At 31.2% G+C, this 11165-nt stretch overlaps 1 pseudogene; it reads left to right on the forward strand.

Moving 5' to 3' along the window:
• The first annotated feature begins 464 nt into the window (after positions 1-464).
• Positions 465-10674, forward strand: LOC142637257 (cuscuta receptor 1-like; annotated as a pseudogene).
• Positions 10675-11165: the final 491 nt, after the last annotated feature.

An 11165-nucleotide genomic window follows, 5' to 3' on the forward strand; every position in this document is an offset into this window, starting at 1 on the left:
TTGAATTTATATTCTTAATAAATCAGACGATATATATATATATATATATATATAGTAACTGTTATTAAAATATTTCATTCCATTAATTAAATTGAAATGAGGTCCGATTAGATGAACATTGCGTGTTGTAACTTCTACAAGCCAAACTTTCAAACTAGACTAAAGCAAGATGTATGACATTAACGAAGGATTCTACAAATAATAAATTCTTTTAACCAACCCATTGGAAAAATTGGATATTTTTGTAAAAAAAAAAAAGGATATAAGACAATTACGTGTCAAGAGATTCTCATACCCAGAGACTTAACCAACAGTTTATTATATAAATTATGGATTAAAATATGAAAACCTTAAAACTTTCTCTATTTGAAGGCCCATAGACTTATAACTTTCTCTATATAAAGGCCCATAGACTTATTACTTTTTTGTCTTCAGTACTTACACAGAAGTTGGTTTAGCTAGAAATGAAACTAGGTGTTTCACAATCATATTTGTCAATGGAGTGGCCTTTGGTGAAGTTTTTGCTGTGGGCTTTACTACTTTTTGTTCAAATTCATGAGCACATAGCTTGTATTGAGGATGAGAGAATAGGTCTGCTAGAATTAAAGGCCTTTCTGAAATCCAAAACTAATCATACCGAACTCCTTCTTCCAACATGGGTTAATGACACAAAAAGTGAGTGTTGTAGTTGGGAGCTGGTCAGGTGTAACACCACCACTGGTCATGTGATCAAGCTCACGCTCTCCAGTATAAACCAAGAGCAAAATTTTGAGGATACTTGGTATATAAACATGTCCCTATTTCAGCCTTTCAAGGAGCTAAGAAATCTTGACTTATCAAACAACAAAATTGCTGGTTGGTTAGGAAATGAAGGTATGTGAGCTTTTGCTTCTACCATCACTCACTCACTCACACACACAAACACACACACACACACACACACACACACAAGAACTTTGAGCTATTTATGTCTCGCTTAGGATTATAATAGGGCTAATGGTTACCTATCAGTTTTAGGTTTAATAGGAAAGGCTTGAGATCATGGTAATTAGATTCGATCAAATATCCCAAATAAAAATAAAAATATTGTAGTTGTTCATCTTCTCACAATTTGATTAATTAAATTTATTTTGCAGGAAAGGTCATTTTAATTATTAGATTTAAATTAGATTCAAACTATATTTTTTTAGGATTAATTTGAGGACATCCATCTATTCTAATCTTTATATATGTCAAATATGTATAACCGTAATTAATTTACAAGTATTTTAGAAGGCTCATTATGATGTCTCAGATATTTATGACATGTACAAATTGTTGTTTGCCATATGACAGTATAGGTTTACATTACTTTCATCGGAATTTCTTTTCCAATATGTTGGCAGTTGGCACCCATTATTAGAGAAAGAGATGGTTTCTTTTCCAATGAATTGGCAATGAAACCAATTTTCAAAGTGGTCCATTGGCAAAAAGGTGATATAAAAAAAGGAAAATGCTAACGAATGTCTTAGGGCATTATTTAATAATTTATTTAAAGAAAATTTTTATAGGGAAAGGAAAAAAAGCAATTAATGTTTTGACAGCTTTTTTCATTTCCAAAAAAAATAGTGTTAAAACTTTCTTAAAATAGATTGTTAACCAATGCCCTAAAGGCATTTATTAGCATGACCCAAAAAAAATCAATAAAAATCGTTCACGAGAATTTTTTTATTTCAATCCGCCCACAGAGACAAACCCACGATTTGTGATTATTACAGCATCTACTAAAAAAAAAAAATGCACCAATTACAAAATAAAACTTAAGTATGTTGTGAATTTGAATGTATGATGGGTATTTTTTATTATTATTATTATTATTATTATTATTATTATTATTATTTTAAGAAAACTAGCATTATTCTTTTGATTTAAAGGCAAAGGCAGACCCATTAGTCCTTGATTTCATCAATCAGGCGATCAGCAAAAAATATGTAAAGGCAAAACAAAACAATAACTGCCGGCATGCAATTTTGGTGTTGGCGTGTGAGTGTATTCTCTTATCTCATCCCCTATATATATGTGTATGTGTTTCTAAAAAAAAAAGATATTCAGTGTTGTTGAGTCATCCCACATCGGTAAAGTGTGATATTGAGAAGGGGTTTATCACTTACTCCACGACACTAACTGTCGGCATGTAGTAATTTTAGTGTTGGCGTATGAGTGTATTCCCTTATCTCATCCTTCTTCCCTTATATATATATATATGTGTGTGTTTCTCAACAAAAAAAAAAAAAATCCTTTTTCAGTAAGTCAGAAAAATATTAATCTTTAATTTCATTTTTCTTTAAAAATTGGTACCATAAAAAATATTGTGTTTGTTTGTTCTTTTTTATGGTGACGACAATTATACTCTTTTTGGTTTTACAGTCGCAACATTTTTACTCTCTTTAGCAACTCGACTCTCAATTGTAGCAAATATTCAAGTTATCACTTTATTAAGTTTTGTATAATTTAAATTTCTAAGAGAACACCCTAAAAAAAAAATTACTAAAGCCACCATAAACACTGCAAGTTGTGACTTCTACAAGCCAATCTTTGAAACTAAACTAAAGCAAGACGCGTGACATTAACGAATGATTACACTAATAATAGATTCTTTTCACCAATCCTTTGGAAAAATTGAATCTTTTTGTAGAAAGAAAAATATATAAGCCAATTATAAGTCATCATGACAACTGACATGCAAGTCGGTCTTAAAAATGATATTATTCACTAAATTGAGCGATCAATCCTAAATTCCCTTATACTAATACCACTAAATTGATCCAGTTGGAGAATGTGAAGTAGCTAGAGGAGAAAAACTTGAGATTGAGAGACTTTGAACCTTGTTTATTAAGAAAAATGATATGTCCATAACATTTTTACAACAAATCTTAAGTGGTAGGTTGTTATTGGTTATTATTTTTAGGGCAAAAAAGTAATCTTAGTGTTATGTTTAAATTTGAACCAATAACAACTAACTACCTATGATTTATTATAAAAATATTGTAAAAATGTTGTGGACATAGCATTTCTCATTTATTAATGCATAATGATGTTTATGTTTTTTTTTTCTTTTGAATTTTTTATTTTTGTCGGCACCATTTGGGCCGGGGACGATTTTGAAATTTTGATAAAGATTAATATACATTTTAATAATTAGAGGATCAAAGTGTAAGTTCACTAAAGCTCAAGGAAGTTTTTGTAATTTTTTCTAAACTTTTCTATATAAGACGCTTGACTTGTGGTCAGTTTTCCCGTCTTGGGATCCCACACGACAGAAGATTTTGCTAGAAACAAAAATAGGTGTTTCACAATCATATTTCTCAATGGAGTGGTCTTTAGTGAAGTTATTTCTGTGTGGTTTACTACTTATTGTTCAAATTCATGAGCACATGGCTTGTGTTGAGGAAGAGAGGATGGGTTTGCTAGAATTGAAAGTCTTTTTGAAATCCAATGTTAATCCTACCAACCACCTTTTCTTATCATGGGTTAACAAGACAAGAAGTGAGTGTTGTGGGTGGAGGTGGGTCACATGTAATGCCACCACTAGTCACGTTATCGAGCTCTCGCTCTCCAATTTAATAGAAGAAATTTTTGATATTTTTGTGATATATTTTTTTATATAATTTCATTAGTTTATTATTTAGTATTGATTATTTGAATAATCGCTAGATGTATATGTAGTATTTTATTGCTCTTACTTATTTGTTAAGATCAAACAATACAACTAGTTCAAGAACACAAAACAATATAATTGAATAACTCTCAATTGTTACAAAAAATTAATATTTTTTTATATTATTTGATTAAGTACTGTAATTTATATAAGTTAAATTTTTTTAATAATTGTTTTTAAAATTGCAGTGTAAATTTTTACTTAATTTAATATTGTCTCGCTTATTTTTAAATTAAAAAAAAAAATTGAAAAGCTTTCCCCAGAATTTTCCCCTTAACCAAACACAACATATAAAGAAATAAAACAACTTACAATCAATTAATCATCATCCATAAATACAATAACTACAATAATCCTAAATCTAAACCCATCTTTTTTCCATACACAAAATATTTGGATGATCACAGTCATCTGTGAGAGAGAAATGGAGGGAGAGAGAGAGAGAGAGAGAGCTCCAGGGCTTCGTTGCACGATCTGAGTCGGCCCGATGGTGTTGGTGCGAAGGAGCCGATGCCATCGTCGTTTGTCAAGTCAGCCATCACCCAAACAACCCCAAATCACCTAAACCACCACCCCCATCAAGCCTCGCAACCCACCTCTAACCCAATTGATCCGATTCCACACAGCCCCATACCAAAAACCCATATCAAACCTGATCCACAATCACCTAACAAGCGACAAGCCCAGATCGCCATTGTCATCAAAGCCTCGCATTCGTGAGCAATGACAATCCTCTCTCTCTGTTCTGGATGACGATTTTTTTCCTCTCTCTCTATATATATATATTTTTTAATCTTTGGTTTAATTAGTTTTTGCTCTCTCTTTTGTTGCGTGAGACGCATGCAACAGTACTCTCTTGTTGTGTGAGCGTAGCTTACTAAAGAAAGAAGAGTGGATTTGACATTGATTTTCTGAATCTTGTTTAGAGATTTTTACGCAGTATTTACTTTTTATATATATATCTCTGTGATTATTGAAGGAAACTATCAGGAATCTTATTTGCCATTTTTGGTATGGATGTGGATTCTAGTCTTGGCAGATCTGAGATTGATTTTGTGGATAAATTATTTTCCCTACAGTTCATTTTTGTTGATACGATGTCAAAATGGAATTGTCCTGTTTGTGCGTTTTGTAAGTGCAAAGAACTGAATTTATATATTTTTCTATAATTAGAACATTTTGATTGAATTTTTGCTATTGATTTTGTCTTTTGGGATGAGTTTATTAGTATGAAAAAAAAAAATCTTTTACATTTGAAAAGAGTTCATTTAGAAAATTTTAGTTTTTTTAAAAATATATTTTTTATTAAATTTTTTGGAGTTTTAAATTAAAAAAAAATAAAAAATAAAAAACCAAAGTTAAAGGAGTGATTTGGATGGAGATAGACAGAGATCCTAAGTTGAACAAGTTTAATATTTAGAGGGCTGAATTGAACGAAAAAAAAAAAAAAAAAAAAATAGTTAAATGACTTAAATTAATTTTAGTAAAACATAGAGAAAGAATTTTACATTTTAACCTATTTTTTTATATGGTTGCATTAGTTGATTATTTGAATAGTTGCTGGCTATATATGCAGTATTTTATTGCTCTTACTTGTTTGTTAAGATCAAACAACTAGTTCAAGAATACGAAAACAATACAATTGAATGTCTCTCAATTGTTACAATAGATCAAGAACAAAAAAAAAAAAAAAAGAAAGAAAGACAAAGTTAATTAGAACAACAAAGCCAAGATCAAAACAAAAACAACAGATCAAGAACATAGAAACTAATCTAACTCAATCTCGGTTGCATGCACTCGGCAGTGGGAGGAAGACGAGCGGCAATGAAGAGGCAGCAATGGACAGCGATTTCTCTTATCTTCTATGTGTGTGTGTGTGTGAGACTATGATGAAACCAAAAAGGAAGGGGGTGCCTGTGGACTTTTTTTTATGATAATAATTATGTTAAATTTTTTTAAAGGAAATTAATTAATTTAATGAATAAAAAGAGAAAAAAAAAAAAAAAAAGGAATAGTCTAACTGTGTGGTATGTGGTGGACTCTTTTTAATGATAAGTATGTAAGTTTTTTTTATAAAGTAATTAATTATAAGTTAATGAATAATAAGAAAAAAAAATGGTCTAAACATGTGGTGGACTTTTTTTAGTGATAAGTTTTGTAAGTTTTGTTTCAAGGAAATTAATTATAAGTTAATGAATAATAAGAATAAAAATCCCTTAAGAAATATTACCATTGAGAAATATGACTATTGGAAAATTTAAAATATTTTCTTTGGCAATTTAAAAATATAGCCGTTAGAAATTTGAAAAATATAGTTGTTGAAAATAAATAGAGAAAAGAAAAAGAAAGATTAAAACAAGAATAAAGAAAGATTGGAGAAAGAATAAGAAATAATGATGAAATACTATTTTAATAAGATAGAAAAATGATAATAAGTCTGTTGGAAAGTGTATTTAAAAAAGTAAATAAGTAAAAAAGTAATGTAACTATAACTGTTCACCCTCCAAACAATATAAAAATTTGGAGAAGCTGCTGGAGATGCTCTTAGTAACTACTACCGATAGTACGTATATCATTGGGTTTTGATGTAGTCATGTACACTTGATCTTCACTTCATAAATAAGATAGGCTGAAACAAGAGCCCACACATTGTATTTAAATGATAAGTGCACATACTTTCTTTTGCTTTCAAAGCTACATATGGTTTCCAATAGTAAAACTTCACATATCAACAATGCAGGATGTAGTAATGATCGTACCAGAAATCACATTCGATTCTTGATAGATCATTTATTTATTTATTTATTTTCATATTATGATTATTGTGATAATGAATAACATGTTATGACACTCCTTTGCCATTGTATTCATGGATTTAACAATTGGTTGAATGTGTTTTTTTACAGAATCCAATTGTTTGTCTAAAATGAGCAAGCTGGCACACTTAAATTTAAGCTGGAATAACTTTGATAAGGAAATTTTAAGAATCTTAGGTGCCCTCCCAGTTCTTAAATCTCTTGACCTAAGTAACAATCAAATGGAAGGGCCTCTTCCTAGCCACGGTACGTGCAAATTTAAATTTTCTTCTTCAAGAATACTATGAAAAAGTCTAGAAAAAAAAAAAAAAAAAAAAAAGACTTTATAACCAATTTTACCTTTATTGAGATTTACTTTCTTCATGTTAAAAATCACAAAATGCTTGATATATGTAAATGATTGTGGTAATGTGGCTTCAATATGAAATGTGTTATTCTACTAGATCTTCCATTTTAATAAGATAGAAAAATGATAGTAAGTCTGTCGGAAAGTGTATTTGAAAAAGTAAGTAAGTAAAAGGTAACTATAACTGTTCACCCTCCCACGATACAAAAATTTAAAGAAGCTGCTAGAGATGCTCTTAGCAGCTACTACCAATAATATGCATATCATTAGGCTTTGATGCAGTCATGTACACTTGATCTTCACTTCATAAATAAGAAAGGCAGAAACAAGAGCCCACACATTGTATTTAAATGATAAGTGCACATGCCTTCTTTTGCTTTCAAAGTTACATATGGTTTCCAATAGTAAAACTTCACATATCAACAATGCAAGATGTAGTAATGATCGTACCAGAAATCACATACAATTCTTGATAGATCATTCATTTGTTTATTTATTCATTTTCGTATTATGATTATTGTGATAATGAATACACTCCTATCCCATTGTATTCATGGATTTAACAATTGGTTGAATATGTTTTTTACAGAATCCAATTGTTTGTCTAAAATGAGCAAGCTGGCACACTTAAATTTAAGTGAGAATTACTTTGACAAGGAAATTATAAGATTCTTAGGTGTCCTTCCAGTTCTTAAATCTCTTGACCTAAGTTACAATTACATGGAAGGGCCTCTTTCTAGCCACGGTACGTGCAATTTTAAATTTTCTTCTTCAAGAATACCATGGAAAAGTCTAGAAAAAAAACTGAGTTTTTATAACCAATTTTACCTTTATTGAGATTTACTTTCTTCATGTTAAAAATCACAAAATGCTTGGTATATGTAAATGATTGTGGTAGTGTGGCTTCAATATGAAATGTGTTATTCTACTAGATCTTCCATTTGTACTGTTAGTTTCAATTTGATAAATACATCTCTTTATTAATGATGTAGAATTGGTTAATCTAAACAACTTGGAGGTCCTCATCCTGAAAGGAAGTGGTCTTAATGGAAGCCTACCATTCAAGGGTAAACATTTCATCATCTATTTTAATTGCAAGAATAATTTTCTTGTGATAAGTAAGTTCTTTTAGTATAAGCCAATGAGCCATTTAAAATTTTTTTTCTATTGACACTATCTATCGACAATTCTCTTTGTAGATATGGCAAACTTCAGTAGTTTGAAGGTTTTAGATTTGAGTGCAAATTCTTTCACTGGAAGTATCACTCCATATATTGGAGCACCTTCACTCAAGGCTCTATCATTATCTTCTAATCGACTTAATGGAACTATAGCCATTCGAGGTAAGAATCTACTATGAAATCTAATTTGACAATTTGTTAATCTTCCAAAATTGGATAGGAGTGTAAAAACAAGGGAAAGTGAAAGGTTGATATAGAATAGATCTAATTGGTTGCAACATGAACGCACAAACAATTGATCATTCACTTTTTCAGGAGTCGAAATTAATTATTTTGATCTCGTATACTAATTCACTTGTTTTACTGATTCTTATTTTAGGAGATTTTTAGGATAGACAGAACTAATTAATCATATTGCTTTTGACAGAAATGTGTGCACTGAAGAAACTTGAAGAGTTAGATCTTAGTTTTAATGACTTTGAAGGAAGCCTTCCTGCATGCTTAACCAATTTGACATCTCTAAGGTTGTTAGATATATCTTACAACCGGTTCAGTGGAAACTTGTCTTTGTCTCCTGTAGCCACCTGGACATCCCTTGAGTACATTGATCTGAGTTATAATCTTTTTGAAGGTTTATTCTCCTTCAGCTTATTTGCTAATCACTCCAAGCTTAAGGTGATTCAACTTTTTAGTGACAACAAGAAGCTTGATATCGAAACTGAAAACCCCAATTGGGACCCATCATTTCAATTAAAGGTGCTATTACTGTCTAACTGTAGTCTAAACAATCCCACCGGTAACATTCCTAAGTTTCTCTTCGACCAACATGAATTGGAAGTCATTGATATATCTCACAATAATTTGAATGGAAGCTTCCCCATTTGGTTGCTTGAAAACAATACTAGACTACAAATGTTGAGTCTTCGAAGTAACTCTTTTGCGGGTCAATTTCATTTGCCATCATATCGCTCCATGGATCTTCGTTGGTTGGATGTCTCTGACAATAACCTTGATGGGCAGCTTCAAGAAAATATTGGGAAGATTATTCCGAAATTAGAATATCTAAATCTATCCCGAAATTATTTTGTAGGTGATCTCCCATCCTCAGTTGGTGACATGAGTAATTTGCACAAATTGGATTTGTCCTTCAATAATTTTTCTGGAGAGGTAACAATGGAATTGGTTGCCAATTGCACCGGCTTAGAGATTTTGAGGTTATCTAATAATAACTTTCACGGTGAAATTTTTTCAAAGCGCTTCAACCAATCCTTATTATCTTTGGAATTAAACAATAATTATTTCAGAGGTACTCTTCCAGTGGTACGCCTAAATGTCTTGTTCCTAGATATTAGCAACAATCACATGACAGGTATAATTCCCGTATGGATAGTAAATAACAATACTATACCATTGTGGAATGTTGAGCTTAGTAACAACTTTTTTGAGGGTAAGATTCCATGTGGACAATTTTCAACATTAGACCTTTCTTATAATTTTCTTTCGGGATCGTTACCTTCTTGCTTGAATCTAGAAAATGCGCGGCACCTACTTTTGCAAGGGAACTATCTCACAGGATCACTACCAAAAGCTGTTTTCAACTCACCAAATCTTGTGACATTCGACATTAGAGATAATAGCTTTTCTGGAAACATCCCTAAAGAAATTGGTGGACTTTCTAACCTAAGAGTACTTTTGTTGAGCGGCAACCAGTTTAGTGGTATGATTCCAAAGCAACTCTGTTGGTTAAAGAAGATAGGCATAATGGATCTTTCAAGGAACTTTTTTTCTGGGACAATACCATATTGCTTTTACAACATAACCTTTGGGAAGCTAGCTGCTAGTGAATTTGTCTACGTAATGTACAGTTTTGGTTGGACCCCTGGTTTTTCCCTCCCATATAAATCTCTTCTAAACAAGGATAGTCAAATTGAAGGGACAAGTTTTGGTTTCCATATATCAATTAAGATTAATTTTTTGACGAAATATAGGTCTAACTTGTACCAGGGTCTCATCCTTGATATGATGTCTACATTGGATTTGTCATTCAACAAGTTAACAGGTGAAATCCCACCAGATCTAGGACAGCTATCTTCAATTTTTGCATTGAACTTGTCTCACAATCAAATAAATGGTCCTATTCCAAAAACATTCTCAAATTTGACTCAATTGGAGAGCTTAGACCTTTCTCACAACAATTTGAGTGGAGAAATTCCTTCAGTATTGACTGATCTGACGTTTCTAGCAGTTTTCACTGTGGCTCACAACAACTTATCAGGCAAAGTTCCAGACATGAAAAAACAATTTTCAACATTTGGAGAGAGCAGCTATGAAGGAAATCCATTTCTTTGCGGTGCACCACTAAAGAAAAGCTGCACCGTTATAGATGAATCACCTCCATCACCACAAAAATCTTAAGAGGCAAGTCACGGCAAATGGTATGAAGTTGATCTTCTAGCCTTCTTTACAAGTTTTTTGGTATCTTGTATTATTTTCTTTTTGGGTGTAGTCAGTGTTCTCTATATTAATTCTCATTGGCGGAAACGATGCTTCAACTTGGTTGAGGATTGTATGTACTTGTGTTATTATTTTGCTTTAAATACCCTAAAAGGGCTGACAAACCATATGCGTCATTAGATGTACTCAATTTCTATTGATAAATACCATGTGTTATGAATAATTGCTATCATGCTTTATTATGAAGCAAGGAGCTCATTTGCAGTACTTTTTCATTTGTATTGTAATTCTTGTGACTAGCCAGTTTCATGTGCGAGTCTATTATAATTTCATTTAAAAATCATTTCTGGAAACGTTTTTATATTGGCCTTTTGTAAAATTTATTTGGTTGTATATAACATAATATCATTAAAAATTAGAAAAATTAGTTACGATTATATTAAATGTCATGAGGGAAAAAAAATAAGCAGACAATGTAAAATGATAAGAATTATATGATTATTCCATTGATATACGAAAAATGTGAAAAATGACTTCAATGAATTAATAATTATTTGATTACCAATAGCCTGTGGCCTAAGGATTACCTCCTCCATTGTTGGTTAAATTTCTATGATTTGAATCCGTCCACTTTAACCGTAGCAAAAAAATAATTATTATTTAATTATCAT

This window comes from Castanea sativa, chromosome 5 (genome assembly GCF_040712315.1).
Source record: "Castanea sativa cultivar Marrone di Chiusa Pesio chromosome 5, ASM4071231v1".
Classification (NCBI taxonomy): domain Eukaryota; kingdom Viridiplantae; phylum Streptophyta; class Magnoliopsida; order Fagales; family Fagaceae; genus Castanea; species Castanea sativa.